The sequence below is a fragment of the Orcinus orca genome, chromosome 3, assembly GCF_937001465.1.
Source record: "Orcinus orca chromosome 3, mOrcOrc1.1, whole genome shotgun sequence".
NCBI lineage: Eukaryota > Metazoa > Chordata > Mammalia > Artiodactyla > Delphinidae > Orcinus > Orcinus orca.
This window is the reverse complement of record NC_064561.1, coordinates 128,663,787-128,676,809: the sequence shown is the minus strand read 5'-3', so window position 1 is coordinate 128,676,809 and position 13,023 is coordinate 128,663,787. Positions and strand designations below refer to the sequence as shown.

At 43.5% G+C, this 13,023-nt stretch overlaps 1 long non-coding RNA gene across 3 annotated transcripts in view; it reads right to left on the bottom strand.

Moving 5' to 3' along the window:
- Positions 1-13,023, bottom strand: part of LOC117201682 (uncharacterized) — a 112,526-nt gene that overhangs the window by 26,415 nt on the left and 73,088 nt on the right. The window contains exon 1 of one of the 3 annotated variants that reach the window (XR_007476365.1): positions 11,535-11,692. The exons of 1 other annotated variant lie outside the window; for it this stretch is intronic. This is a non-coding gene — a long non-coding RNA (uncharacterized LOC117201682). Of the gene's footprint in view, positions 1-10,980; positions 11,050-11,534; positions 11,693-13,023 lie in introns of those variants that run through there. One more of the 3 variants, XR_007476366.1, reaches the window with a different exon arrangement.

Below are 13,023 nucleotides of genomic sequence, written 5' to 3'. Positions count from 1 at the left end.
AAAGGATAATCTTTTCAATAAATGTCAGTGAAACAATTGGATATCCCTAGGCAAAAGCCTTTGCAAGCTTGGAGTAAGTAAAGATTTCTTAGATAGGACACAAAAACACAAACCATAAAGGAAAAATTTATCAAATTGGACTTCATCAAAATTAAAACTTTAAGTTCCTTGGAAAATACCATTAAGAAAATGAAAAGACAAGACACAGACTGGGAAAAAATATTCATGATACGTATATCTGATGAAGTACCAGAATATATAGAGAACTCTTACAACTCAATAATAAGACAAGTAATCAATTAAAAATAGACAGATTTGGGCATTCACTTCACAAAAGACATACAAATGGCAAAAAAGCACAGGAAAAGATGCTCAACATCACTGATCATCAGGGAAACGCCGCAATGAGATATAATTACAAAACCTCTAGAACAGCTAAAATGAAGAGGAGGAGGATTGGTAAGGATATGGAGCAGCTAAAACTCTGACATCTTGCTGGTGGGTACATTTTATTATATGTAAATTATATCTCAATAAAGTTTTTTTAAAAAAAGAGCTTAGCCAATAAAGTTTCAAAACTGGCTAATGATTTCCAAGAAAGGCAAAAAGAAAAAATTACAAAGGAGTAGTGAAGTACTACTGCTAATATTTAAAGAGGCACTATGCTCATTTTTTGCTATATGTTTCCTCATTCGATCTTGGCAAAGAGCTTATGAGGTAGGTATAATTATTATCTCAATCTTAGAGTTGGGCAAACTGAAACTTATAGAGCTTCAGTGGTGAGGTCTGGGCAGGCTGACAACAGTATCTAAAGCATTAAGCAAAAGAAGCTAAAATTGCCAACTTTGCCGGGCTTATTTAAGGCTGGTCATAAAAGTGGAAGATGATAATGCTCAAGAATATATGTTAAATTTACTTTAAACCAAACTCCAGTTTTATACACAGCACTGGATGTAGTAAGATCTTTATGGAAGAAAATTGATTTGAAAGGCTTATGCTCTAATTCTGGCTCCACAACATGCTACCCTATAACCATGTGGAAATTCCTTACCCTTTGTTTCCTCAGCTGTGAAATGGAGATCTAATCCCTGCCTTCTATACTCAAAAGTCTACTGTGAGGATGAAATAAGCATCACATTTGAAGATGCTTTATAAACTTATACAGCCTGACACGGTTGCAAAATCATCTGAGTAAGCGAGAAAGTCATGGTGGAGATGACCTGCGACTTACGTTTCCTTCTTCGACTTCTTATTTAAGTTTAAAGGACCTGCAGGTGTATATACACTTTCATACATTGCATGAGTGAACCAACTAACTAGTATTCAATTATTCTTACTGTGTGACCAGTGCTGGACTATGGTAATTAACAGAAGATGCCTCAATTCTTGCCTTCAATCTCTGACAGTCTAGCCAAAGAAAAAAAGAACTTACACAACACTGCAGAGGATTGAATTTCTTAACCCAAACCAGTAAGCCCACACCTCCTTGCTCATCTTGTCAACTTTATCTTTCAGTGCCTAGTGCCACCTCTCCCATGACACCTTTTATGTCTCTTCTAGGAGGGATTCCCTAATAGGACCTCATTTAACATCCATCTACTTTCACTCGGTTGAATTTCATTTACTCATTAACGCAACATCTTCCTACAAGTTGATTATATACGTAATACGCTCTAATCACTTCATTTCTGTGGCTCTAATTTCTCTCAAATTAGTAACCTCTCCAAAAAAGGGTTCATCTTGTTCTTTTGTATTTGCCACACCACTAGCAAAGTACCGGGAACAAAGTGAATTAAAACTAAATTGAATGTGGTGAAAGAAGATGGCAGAGATGTGATTTGACAAGACCACATGGAACAGTGGCTTTGGACTGTGGGTTACAATTCTGGCTTTGGCTCTATAGCTGCTGTGTGTGCTCTTCACGTTTATTCATTTGTAAAAGAGAATAAAATATCTCCTTGGAGATTTATGGTCAGGATCAAATAAATTAACATATATCAATATAAAGTGCCTAGCACACAGCAGGCACTGAGATATATTTATTTTCTTCTCCTTCCTAATGGAAAGCAACATGTTTCATATTCTGATAGAAATTTAATCCTTAGGTCATATAGCAGTATTGAGTCCAGAATAAACTTGACAGTCTCTTTGGCTTAGGTTTTGAGTATTCATAGAGAAATCCCCGTGTACATTCATTCTCTAGTCCCAAACAAAACCCCATCTCCATGTAAATTGTTTAGAAAGTGAGAAATATTTATTCTAATTAATCCTTGATATTCGAAGGTAATCAAAATATGCTCACATCATTATCAGAGTCGGTGCAAATACAGGAAGAATCTGGGTTTGGTTAATCAAAAGAAGATTGCCCCTTTGAGGACGAGGGTTAGTGGAAGCTATAAGGAATCAAGTAGGAAGTGGGTTAAGTGGATTCTGCAAAAATTCAGATATAACCCAGTGCTCTTCCCTAGTATAATTCTATTTCTGGTTCTGCCAGACTCCGCTCTATAAAGCTCTGATTTGCTTTGTCTACTCCATCTCTCTGGATTTGGCTGTCATGTCCTTGTCTGCCTTGAGTAAGGACAAAGACCATTTTCTCCACTAAGAGGATTCAGCAATTATGTGGACATCTGTGGCAGCAAAAGAAAACCAGCCTTGAATTGTCTCCATTTCACCAAAGTTTGAAAAATAAAATGTGGTGTTAAGTTACACCTGACAGCAAGGAGCTACTATGATTCAGTCTCTAACTGTGTGTGTGTGTGTGTGTGTGTGTGTGTGTGTGTGTGTGTGTATCAGAAAAAATGTAATGTTATTCAGTAAGTTTGTAAGAGCCAGGACAGAGTTTTACTCTTTGCATCCCCATGGCACCAATACTGACACAACACATGGCACTGGATTTCTGCCATGGGTGATCCAACCCCATCTACAGATGAAAAAACTAACACCCAGAGAAGACTCTGTACTGTTTGCCCGAAGTCACACACACAGTGACTAAAACCAAAATGCTCATCTCTCTCCTGATTCAGCTCCGGTGCTCTTTGCCCTCTGCTGGATATCCCTCTATATCCTGCCTTTGTAGAAATGGAAAAGAACACGAAAATGAAAATCTGCGAAAGCAAGAGAACAACATAAAAGAATGGCTTCGGGGAGGGATAGGAATCGATTCTTGTAGAACAACAGCGATACTAGGGGCAAACCTTTGAGTAACTGCGAGGTTTAAGAAGCGCTCTGCTGAAATGTACAATAAAAAGTGGAAGTAGGTGGGAGGGAGGTGAGGGTGAGTGAGGAGAAGGGGGGAAATGCTGGGCTGGGTGTCTGAGGCACCAGTCAGCGGACGCAAAGAGGGGACGTGAAGACCAAAGAAGATCGGGCTGCAAACGTGTCTGATCACCTGGAGAAGCGATGACAGCAACACGCAGCCCTTTCCTTGTTCGTATTCCTCTTGCAGCCTCGGGGCAGAGCCAGGGCTGAGCCCCAGGAGCCCAGTCAGAATCCAGAGGATTTCCCTTTCAAGTCTGCAGAATGTGGGGACTGTCACGTTGAGGCGTGTTGTTTTCTCCAAGCCAGCTGACCCGCCCAAGGACAGCCTGGATGGGGACATGTGCCATCCGAGCTGGACGGCTTTGATGTCGTGGAGCTGCATCCAGCGGGGAGCTTGTGACTTCACCTCTGGAAAAGCTGGAAGGTGATTTCTAGTGTTTTCAAAATACTGGGAAGCAGCATGGGTCTTAGGTAAGTCAGCCACGGTTTTTCAAAAGGGATTCTCAGCCCTGCCTGTGCCCAGCTGTTCCATTCATAGAGCTCGTTGTAACCCTCCTGTGAGATGCATAGAACGGGCTTCTCCCTCTTTCCCTGCTCTGCCAATCATACGAAGATGATCCCCTACTACCTGTAAAATCACCCACTGGGTGTCTAGAAGCTGAAATTCCTAAGTCCCTCCCATCAGGTTTCACGGGAGAGATTTCTCATCAGGTCACTCAGGCTGGTGAAGCTTCCTCTCCAGCCATCTCAGGATTTATTCAGATTCTGAAGGAAAGTGAAGGGAATGGATGTTTGTACTGCAGACAACTGAGGAAAGGCTCGTGTAGAACTGGACTATGGCCGGGCCTCTGACCCAACAGGGGAGCTCCACGTTGTGTGTGATTTACAGTTTAAATAAGAGCCAGAGGTCTGAGAGCCTTGAGCTGGGATGCAATAAGGAGGAGAAGGACTATGGTTCACAACTGATGGGGTGGAAGCAGTACCAGCAGAACTCTGAATGTGCACTCCCAAATCCTAAACTCATTCAAATGGCTGCCCACCATCTGGGGTAACTTTATTTCTATTTCCTATTTCAGGTCCAATTTTTCAGACTAGCAAGCCTGGCCATTCAATCCAAGACTGATTTAACACCAGACTACTATTGTTTCTTGTTTGTTTATCTAATTTTTTAAGCCTAACATTTATACACAAAAACACCCAGATCATAAGTAGTCAGCTTTTATACCCAGCCATGTCCAGAGATAGAACATGGTCAGCACCCAGAAGCCTCCTCAAGTCCCTTTCAGCAACTGCCTCCTCAGGGATAACTATGACCCTGACTGACTTCTGACCATGAGGATTTGTTTTGCCTTTTTCTGGACTTAAGAGTCACACACTGCATCCTCTTCATTGTCATTTTTGTTACTCAACCTTGTGTTTGTGAGATTCGATCTTGCTGTGTGTAGTTGTAGTTTGTTGACTCTTTCGATGGTTGTTGTAAAAGTATTCGGTTGCTTAAACGTACAGGATGCGTATAGCCAGTCTACGGGAGAGGACATTGGACTTAGTCAGGTTTGCCGTGGCGTGCAGAGTGTTGCCATGAACATCCTGCACATGTCAGATCATATTTTAAAAGTCTGATGCAGTGCTGCCTACTGTTGCTCTGACCCTTTCTACCAGGAAGATGTTTCACTCTCGAGATTCACAACATTTTTGGAGTTATGATACCCTATTTTTATTTCATTAGGGCATCTACTTCCTCCCCAAATAGTGTACTGTATAGACTTTTTAAAATAAGAATTAACCTAGTTTAAGGACATAGCAGTGTCATCAGCATTTACTCACTTCTGTGTGCCCATTGCACCTTGTCCTGCGCAGGGCAAGTCATTACAACATTTGTTCAACTGCACCGAATTCTTTGAGAACAATCCCCCTGCCACACACACCAGCAGCAATTCTCGCCTCTTTTCATCTTCTCTAACTAAAATATCATTGCTCCCTTAACAATTCTCTACAGCAATTGTACTCTCTTCTTTGGCTTTGATATCCCCAGGGTAAAATATTTTTGGAAAACTCTATACCCATTCACACATTTTTAAGCTGGCATCTAAAAAATTTATCATCAGTTTAAATAAATGTAAAGAGTAGAATTTCCACCATGTTTTAAATCAATATTTTAACTTAAAAAAATTTTAAAACTACAAGCTTAAAATAAATAAAATGCAGGAAACAAAAAGTATCTAGTGGCTTTATACTAACTGTAGCAGGATGATAGGAGATTGCATTTCCATTATAATACCTACAGAAATGCAGACAAATGTCATCAGGTCACAAAAGATCCGTCAGTTTTACTCTGTGACATTTGGGGAAGAATGTGAATGATTAGTGGTTTTCAAAAGTTCTTTGTAATTCAACGTCCTGTGTAGATATTACTTGAAAAATATGTATAGGTTCTGAGTCAGTGAGATGCAATTTATTCCTCCATGGAATTCATTCTAGAATGTGTGGAATATTGCCTTGAACCTTAGTTATTCCAATATATTCCCTGGAAGAATCATTATTGTCAATAAACAGGTTGTTCTGCCAAAAAAAAAAAAAAAAACTACAAGCTTAGCTCAATTTATAGAAAATGGTCCACCATGTTACATAATTGGCAAAGCTGTCTTCATTGAAAATTAATTAGCAAAGTCAGATTTACTTTCATTCAGATATGGCTTTCTGTGTTTTAAAATTTTTATCATTTCAAATAAATATGTTAATACACATCCCTTGGCAAAAATTACATCTAAACTTTAATCCTAAACTACATGTATGGATGGATGGAGGGAGGGGCGGAGGGAGGGATGAAGGCATGGGTGGAGCCTTGGAAACTCACCATGACCTTTTCCCCTGAATGAAACAAGTGCCACACCTTCAGTATTTCCTCCCAAAGCTCCCTTTGCTTTGCTTTCATGTGACTCTCAGAAGGGATGCATTCTTGGATGTTTATTTGTTTGGCGCTCAGAAGGCTTTTACACTCCAGGGTAATAATGCTCCCCAGTAAGGTCCAGGGTGGATGAGAAATCTGTTTTTCTACCCTTTAAAGTGGGACAAGGGAAAGGGGGAAAGCGGTGCTCTGAACCAATTTGTTTCGTATTTTCTTTCTATAATCATGCAGAGGAGAAAGTGGTGTTTTAAAGATGTTGGATCATTTTACTTTCTCTTGGTATTAGGCCAAGCTGTGATCCCTATTTCCAGCTTTACTGGAGATGTAAAAGACCCATGGGACTTCGCAAACTAGTCAAAGGATAGGTTTTCCAATCTCTTAAGAAAATGGACTCAGAGATTTCCTGATAGGATATTTGCTTACTATGTTCAGGTGTTTTCTAGATAGTACTAGAATCAGCAGTATCATCAGTTCTTAATTATATAACAATATTTATTGCGTTCATTACTGAGGTCAGTTTTTAATTCAGGTTGATTTTTTTCCTGAAATTTAGCACAACAAACACCTTGGCTCATTTGCCCTCCGGTGCTCAACTAGTTTGAGCCAGTGGAATGCAAACTAACTCTAAAATAAGCAAAGGACTCCAAAGGGAAGACTTTGCTGCTAATAATAATAATAATGCATTGAGACAACTGATATTACTCTGACATCTGGCACCCCCTATTCTCCACTACAGCTGCAAACCTGAAAATATTTCCAAAAGCCTCTGGGAGTGAGCACTCTGGGAAGATTCAAACCTTGAAGGTTACAGAAGACATAAGACAATCAGTTCTTCCCCCAGACAATAGAGCACACCCAGGAGAGAAGGACCTCTGAAGGCTATAAAAGGCAGCCACGGAAATGTCAAAACTCAAAAGCCCAGGAGAGTTAAGTGGGAGAAAAACAGAAGTGGGAGCAAAACAGAATTAGCAGAAAAACGTGATGAAAAATGAGAAGCAAGTGGCAAAAAAGAGAAGCCAGAGCAAAGCTAGAAATGTTGATGATTCAGGAGGAAAGAGAGTCCCCAAGGGTGAGGAGAAGGGACTTAGGGAAACCCAGAAGACAACACAGGAAAAACAGTAGCAGCCCAAAGAGCCGAGCAGACTGGAAACCTTCACTGTTGACCCTCCTGCCATCAGGACCTGTACATAATACAGTAAGGGTCCTTGTTCCATTTCTGTCCTTTGAGCTTCAAGGAACAGAGATCCACTGATGAGCCCAGAAAAAAAGGAAGGTACTGAAATAATCCATGTGTATCACAACACAATTTAGAACCAGAATGCCATCAGGAAGTAAGATGGCTCAAGCAGTTGGCTATTCCCCCCTCTTCCTGGATCACAGTATCCCCAGAGACGCTGCTTCTCTCTGCATATAGGCTCCTTAACCCTCCCTCAGTTAACTTTTTATCTGCTTCTTCATGGTTACTGCTTCCTTATAGCTGAGCTTACTTACAGACCTTCATGGAGTCTTCAGCCCCAACGTTTGTGTCACTCAGTTTGCCAAAGATCAGCCTGCCAAGTATATGTCTGTTCCCATATCCGTCTATACCAGGAGCGTTATTATTATAATTACATAATTTAATTAGTTGATAGGTAAACTCAAGGCATGTAAAAAGAGAAAAAAAGAACTGTTTCTACAAAAACTAATTTGAATGCTTTGAAAAGACTCATAAAGTTGAATCTCACACACACAGAAACCTCGCTATCAAATTAGATTGTGATAAAGACAAGTCTAAAAGATTAGGGAGGGGCTTCCCTAGTGGCGCAGTGGTTGAGAGTCCGCCTGCCGATACAGGGGACACGGGTTCGTGCCCCGGTCTGGGAAGATCCCACATGCCACGGAGTAGCTGGGCCCGTGAGCCATGGCCACTGAGCCTGCGTGTCCGGAGCCTGTGCTCCGCAACGGGAGAGGCCACAACAGTGAGAGGCCCGCGTACCGCCAAAAAAAAAAAATTAGGGAGAAATATCCCAAAACTCTAGAAGTGTTCTGTACTCAGCTTACCTGAAAATTGTCTTTAGGTTGTTGATTCACTTGAAAGAAACCCAAACTGGAAATGGTAGGTGACTCACCATGGGTGTCATTTATTCCAGAAAGACAATACAGAACTCCAATCAGCCAATCCATAATCAAAGCAAAGGTCTTAGCCTTACATGAAAAGACGGCAAGTGAATTTACATTTATAGGTATTTATATGAATTCATGTGTGCATCTACTAATTTACATGTATACATACAATTAAAATAAAAAATTTTCGGTAGTATCATTTTTTAATTATTTTCCACAGTAACTGTCAAGCATCACTACAGTCAGATTGGGTAGGAGGATTTCTGCTGCAATGTTCATCCTTCCCGCTGCTCCCCACTCAGTGACTTGCTTAGCGCCAAGTACATAACAGGTATTAATGGACCCTTGTTCCTTGACAACCTCAGAGGAGGTAAACGGGCAAAACGGTGATAACATAAACCCTGCTCCTAAGTTATCCTGAGGAGGCCGAATACTCTTCAAGCACTGAGCCAAGCATAAGTAATAGTGAACTCAACCCAGTTCGCTGTTGGTTCCAAGAAATAAAATAACATAGTCTCTTGCTTTGAATTAATTGTTAAAGGATTTGGCATGCTTTTAAAGTCCCTTAAAGAGCAAGGAAACTGCCCTAAATACCGCCCTACCCCTGGAGGTGGGGTAAGCAGGACGGTGGAGACAATCCAAATAATGACATGTGTTCTCTGTCCTCCCAGCTACTGTGACAGGTAAGGGTACAGCTCTGGAGTCCGAAGCTCCTTGGCATTAACTTGCCACAAGGCCTTGGCAACTACTGTACTTGTCTCAGTTCCTCTTCTGTAAAATAGGTGTTGTAAGAACGAAATGAGGTAATGGATAAATGGCAAGATAAGGTTTTCTTTCCCCTCCATCCTCTCCCTTTGTTACCAAACCTGGTCTGTTTGCCAGATGAGCAGCTTGCCAAATGCTGAGAAGCTGAGGTTTACAGCCAAAAATGAGTTTACCCACAAGGCAGCCAAGCAAGAAGATGAGAGAATAGGTCTCAGATCCACCTCCGTGAAGGTGAGAGGGCTGGGGTATTTATGGGATAAGCAGGGCAGGTAGGGAGGTAGGGAAAAAGCGCGGTCATTGGTGTTGTGTGCAGGCACCTCTGGGTTACATGCTCTGTTTATTCAAAATGGAGACGCTTAGCACGATCTGAGGGTGGAGTTTTCCAGCCCTCTGACGTCAAAAGGCCATTCACCTGGACACCTGTACAGGCCCAGTTTGAGGGTGGGTGGCCCCAAGCAGCCTTAGCCAGCTCACACTGGGCAGGAGCTGATTCCGTATTCCTGTAAAACTACTGGTCTATGTGAAGCTGGGAGGGAATGCAGTTAAAGAGAAGACAAAGAAAAACAAAATAACTTAAGTGAGCTTAATCAGGTTACAAGCAGAGGGGTTTTAACAAACTGTTCCCCTATCTGTTGCTCTGCAAGACAAGCTCAAGGATTCCTCTTCACCATCAGTTTCTGTTTCTTTAGGGGCACAGCTTCCGTTTCACCTTTTCTTCCCCTACCCGTGGTAAGCATGGTAAAGAGAAGAAAAAGCACTCTAAGAAGGCCTAGAGTCATTTGCAGAACAGTTAACTATAAGAATAAAAAGGTACATCATTATGTTTGCCACTCTCTGAAGAATATAAAGGGCCTAAAACCTCCAAGGCATCTCACTGTAAGGCCCGCAGCAGAGTTGAAGACATCCCAGTTGAAGAAAAGACAGAGACTAAGAGGCTACCTGTGAAACCTGTGCACAATGCCATAGTAAGCTCTCAGTAAACACCAGCTATTTTAATTATTGTAATTATTATTAAAATATGGCCTTTGACTTCATGCCATGTATAGCTGTTTCCTACCCTAAAGCTGGAACCACCTTGCACTAGCTTTCTCAGAAGCCAACCACAGGACTCTTGTTGCCAGGACTCAGAGCACAAAACTCCTTGGATTTTATTATCTTTCCCCTCCCCCAGCTTCCTACCTGTTTTCAAGAATCACAACCCTTTTCCCAGTTCTCCAGCGGTTAGGAATGGAAGCTGGGGAAGTCAGAGCTATAATGCTCTATTAAAATATGAATTATTGATGCTTCACCTCCCATCCTATTCTAGAAGAGAAAGACAGCCACCCACTTCAAGGGTCTCGCTCAGTGCAAATCTGTGGACACAAAGAAGCACTCCTAAGGGACTGCCCTGGGGCAGGGGTAACAAATCTGCAGATGGTCTCATTCCTTCCTGGCACCTTTCCATCGTGTGGTCCTACCCGGGCTTACCTAGGCCACTTGATTTTATATAGGAACCTATCACACTCTGATTCCCCCCTGTGATTTACGTGTTTAAAATATCTTCTAACATGTAACTCACTTATTTATTAGGTATGTTCTTTATTTTCTTTTTCCTCCATGAGAATGTAAATTCTTATGAGGGCAAAGGTGTTAGGTTTGCTCATTGGGGCCGTGCCTGGCACGTATTAGGCACTCAGTAAATATCTGTGGCATGAATGAATGAAAACTTCAGAGGAAAAAGCTTTCTATCGGTCCTGGAAGGACCTTGTGGCCCTTAGCGAAGGCTCCAAAAAGCAAAATCAACCAAAACTTGGACAACTGACTGCGACTCTTTCTTGCAAACAGGAAAGCAAAGATGGGGTGGAAGAGGGTGTCCCCCAGCCCCTCTCCCCTTCTCCCTTGCAGAGGAGGCCAAGGCAGCGAAGGGAGGGCAAGGTCTTTCCCGCTTTCTGGAATAGTGGCTGTGTTACCTGCTTGTCTTGCTCCCATTCTCTTGACAGCCCTATTCCTGGATTTTATACTGCGTGCCTGTTCTTTCCACATCATGGCTACTGTGAATAAATACATTGAAGAAGGATGAAAGCACCCACCACCACCACCACCCCCCCGCGAAGCATGACTAGCAGTTAGTGGGATTCGGTAGACGGGAAACACAAATATAATTGAAACCGGGATTTGAAAGCTGCACCTTCAGTTGCGGGATCTCGTTCTTAAGAGGACGGATTGCAGAGCGGAGGCGGGTGGGGCTCCGCGCAGGGATGTGGTCCCAGGCCTTGGAGTGCAGGGCGAGGGCAGAGGCAGGAGGCGGAGGGGGGAGAAGAGGGGAGCGCCGGCTCCGCACGTGTCCCCACCCCAGTTAGCTGGAAAAGGCCGGGTGTGCTGTGCCGCCCGCGGTGGGTCGTCGCGGCTTAAAGCGGCAGCAGGCGACCAAGGAAGCGGATGGAGAGGCCGCGGGGAGCCGGGGATGGCAAAGCCGCTCCCTACCCGAGGGCTCTCTGCCCTCGCTGGCAAGGCGAGGACTCACTCTGCAGAGGCGTCTCCGAGGCTTTTCCCAGTTTTGCTCCGGGACCCAGGGCGCTAGAGCGGGCTGGATGGGGGCGCGGGCTCCCCTGGCTGGACCCGGCCGCAGAGGCGCCGCTGCGCTCTCCGCCCTTCTCCGTGCCTCGGCCGGCTGCCCGGCTCCCCGGCGGCCCCTCCGCATACGCCGGTCTGCCCACCCCGCCCTTCGTGGCTCCCCCGTCCCTGAATTCCTGCAGCGTTTTCACAGTTCACACGGTCATTCATCTCTCAGTATGTTATATGTCTCCCCAGTTAAATTATAAAACACATAAACAGCCATATGCTCTTTTTTTCTTAAGCTTTCTTTTTTTCCGATTATAAAGTGCTTCTCTAGTTCCTGTTGTGCTCAACCCAAAGCAATGGCCCTCACAGGCCTCTAATTGCGTGACTTCAGGAAAATCCTTCTGGAATGGTTTTCTCATGTGCAAAATGAGATTGTTAAGGTCCCTTCCAGCTTTTAAATTCATGGACTTCCCAAGGAGAACTAGAGTTGGTTTACCGGATAGAGCTGCTCTGGCTACAGTGGTTTGGGGTCCAAATGTTTTGTCTCTGGAGGTTACGGGTGGGTGGCATCTGTGAGTGGCCACCAGGAAGAGGAACCCACAGTGACTCCTGGCTTCTCTCCTGGCCACTCACTATCTACCCAGCTCTTCTAAAACGCGGTCCCCAGGCCACACGCATGAGACCACTTTGATACTGACGGAGGGGTAGGAAAAATCCCTTCTCCTGTAAGTTCTATGCTGAAAAGGAAGAAATTTTTCAGAAAGGCTTTTTGCTAGGAAATTATGAGGTACGAAAACACAAAACCATGGAAGCATCCAGTCAGAGCCCACATTCTTTGAATAACTTTGATAGAAGCCAAACAATTGTTAGCAAACGTTAGGCAACCTTGAGCCCCATGTCATTGCCCTCAGCTGAACCATGAAGGAGAAGGGTGCCAAGCCAAAGATACTCAAACTTCCCCCCAGCAGCCTATTGGCCCCTCTCCAGGCTCTGCACAGAGCACAAGGCACGGCTCTGCGATAATCACATGGGAACTTGACTTCAGTTTTGCTCTTTTTTTGGCTGTCTGGCCTTGGAGAAGCTTCTTAACTTCTCTGATTCCCACTTTCTTTCTATTCAGTAGGAATAATATCTTCTGTCTTGTTGATTTGAGCGACTCTTAAGTAAGCATGTTTGTGTATCATTCAGAGTTCTTCATTGAAACACGGGCTTACCCCAGTTGCCTTAATCACAGCAGCAGTTTATTAAGACATGCAGAAGGACCACAATCTCTAGGAAGACCTGGAGGCAATGAAACCGGGAAGGCTTCCCAAATAACACTACCAGTGCTCCCGGGAGATGCCCAAGCCCCATCGCTTGACTAGTCCGAAGCCTGCAGTGCCTCATTAAGGCTTCTGATATCGCTGCTTCTGAGAGCTACACTTCTCAGGATACTGCCTTCGCTGCAGCCA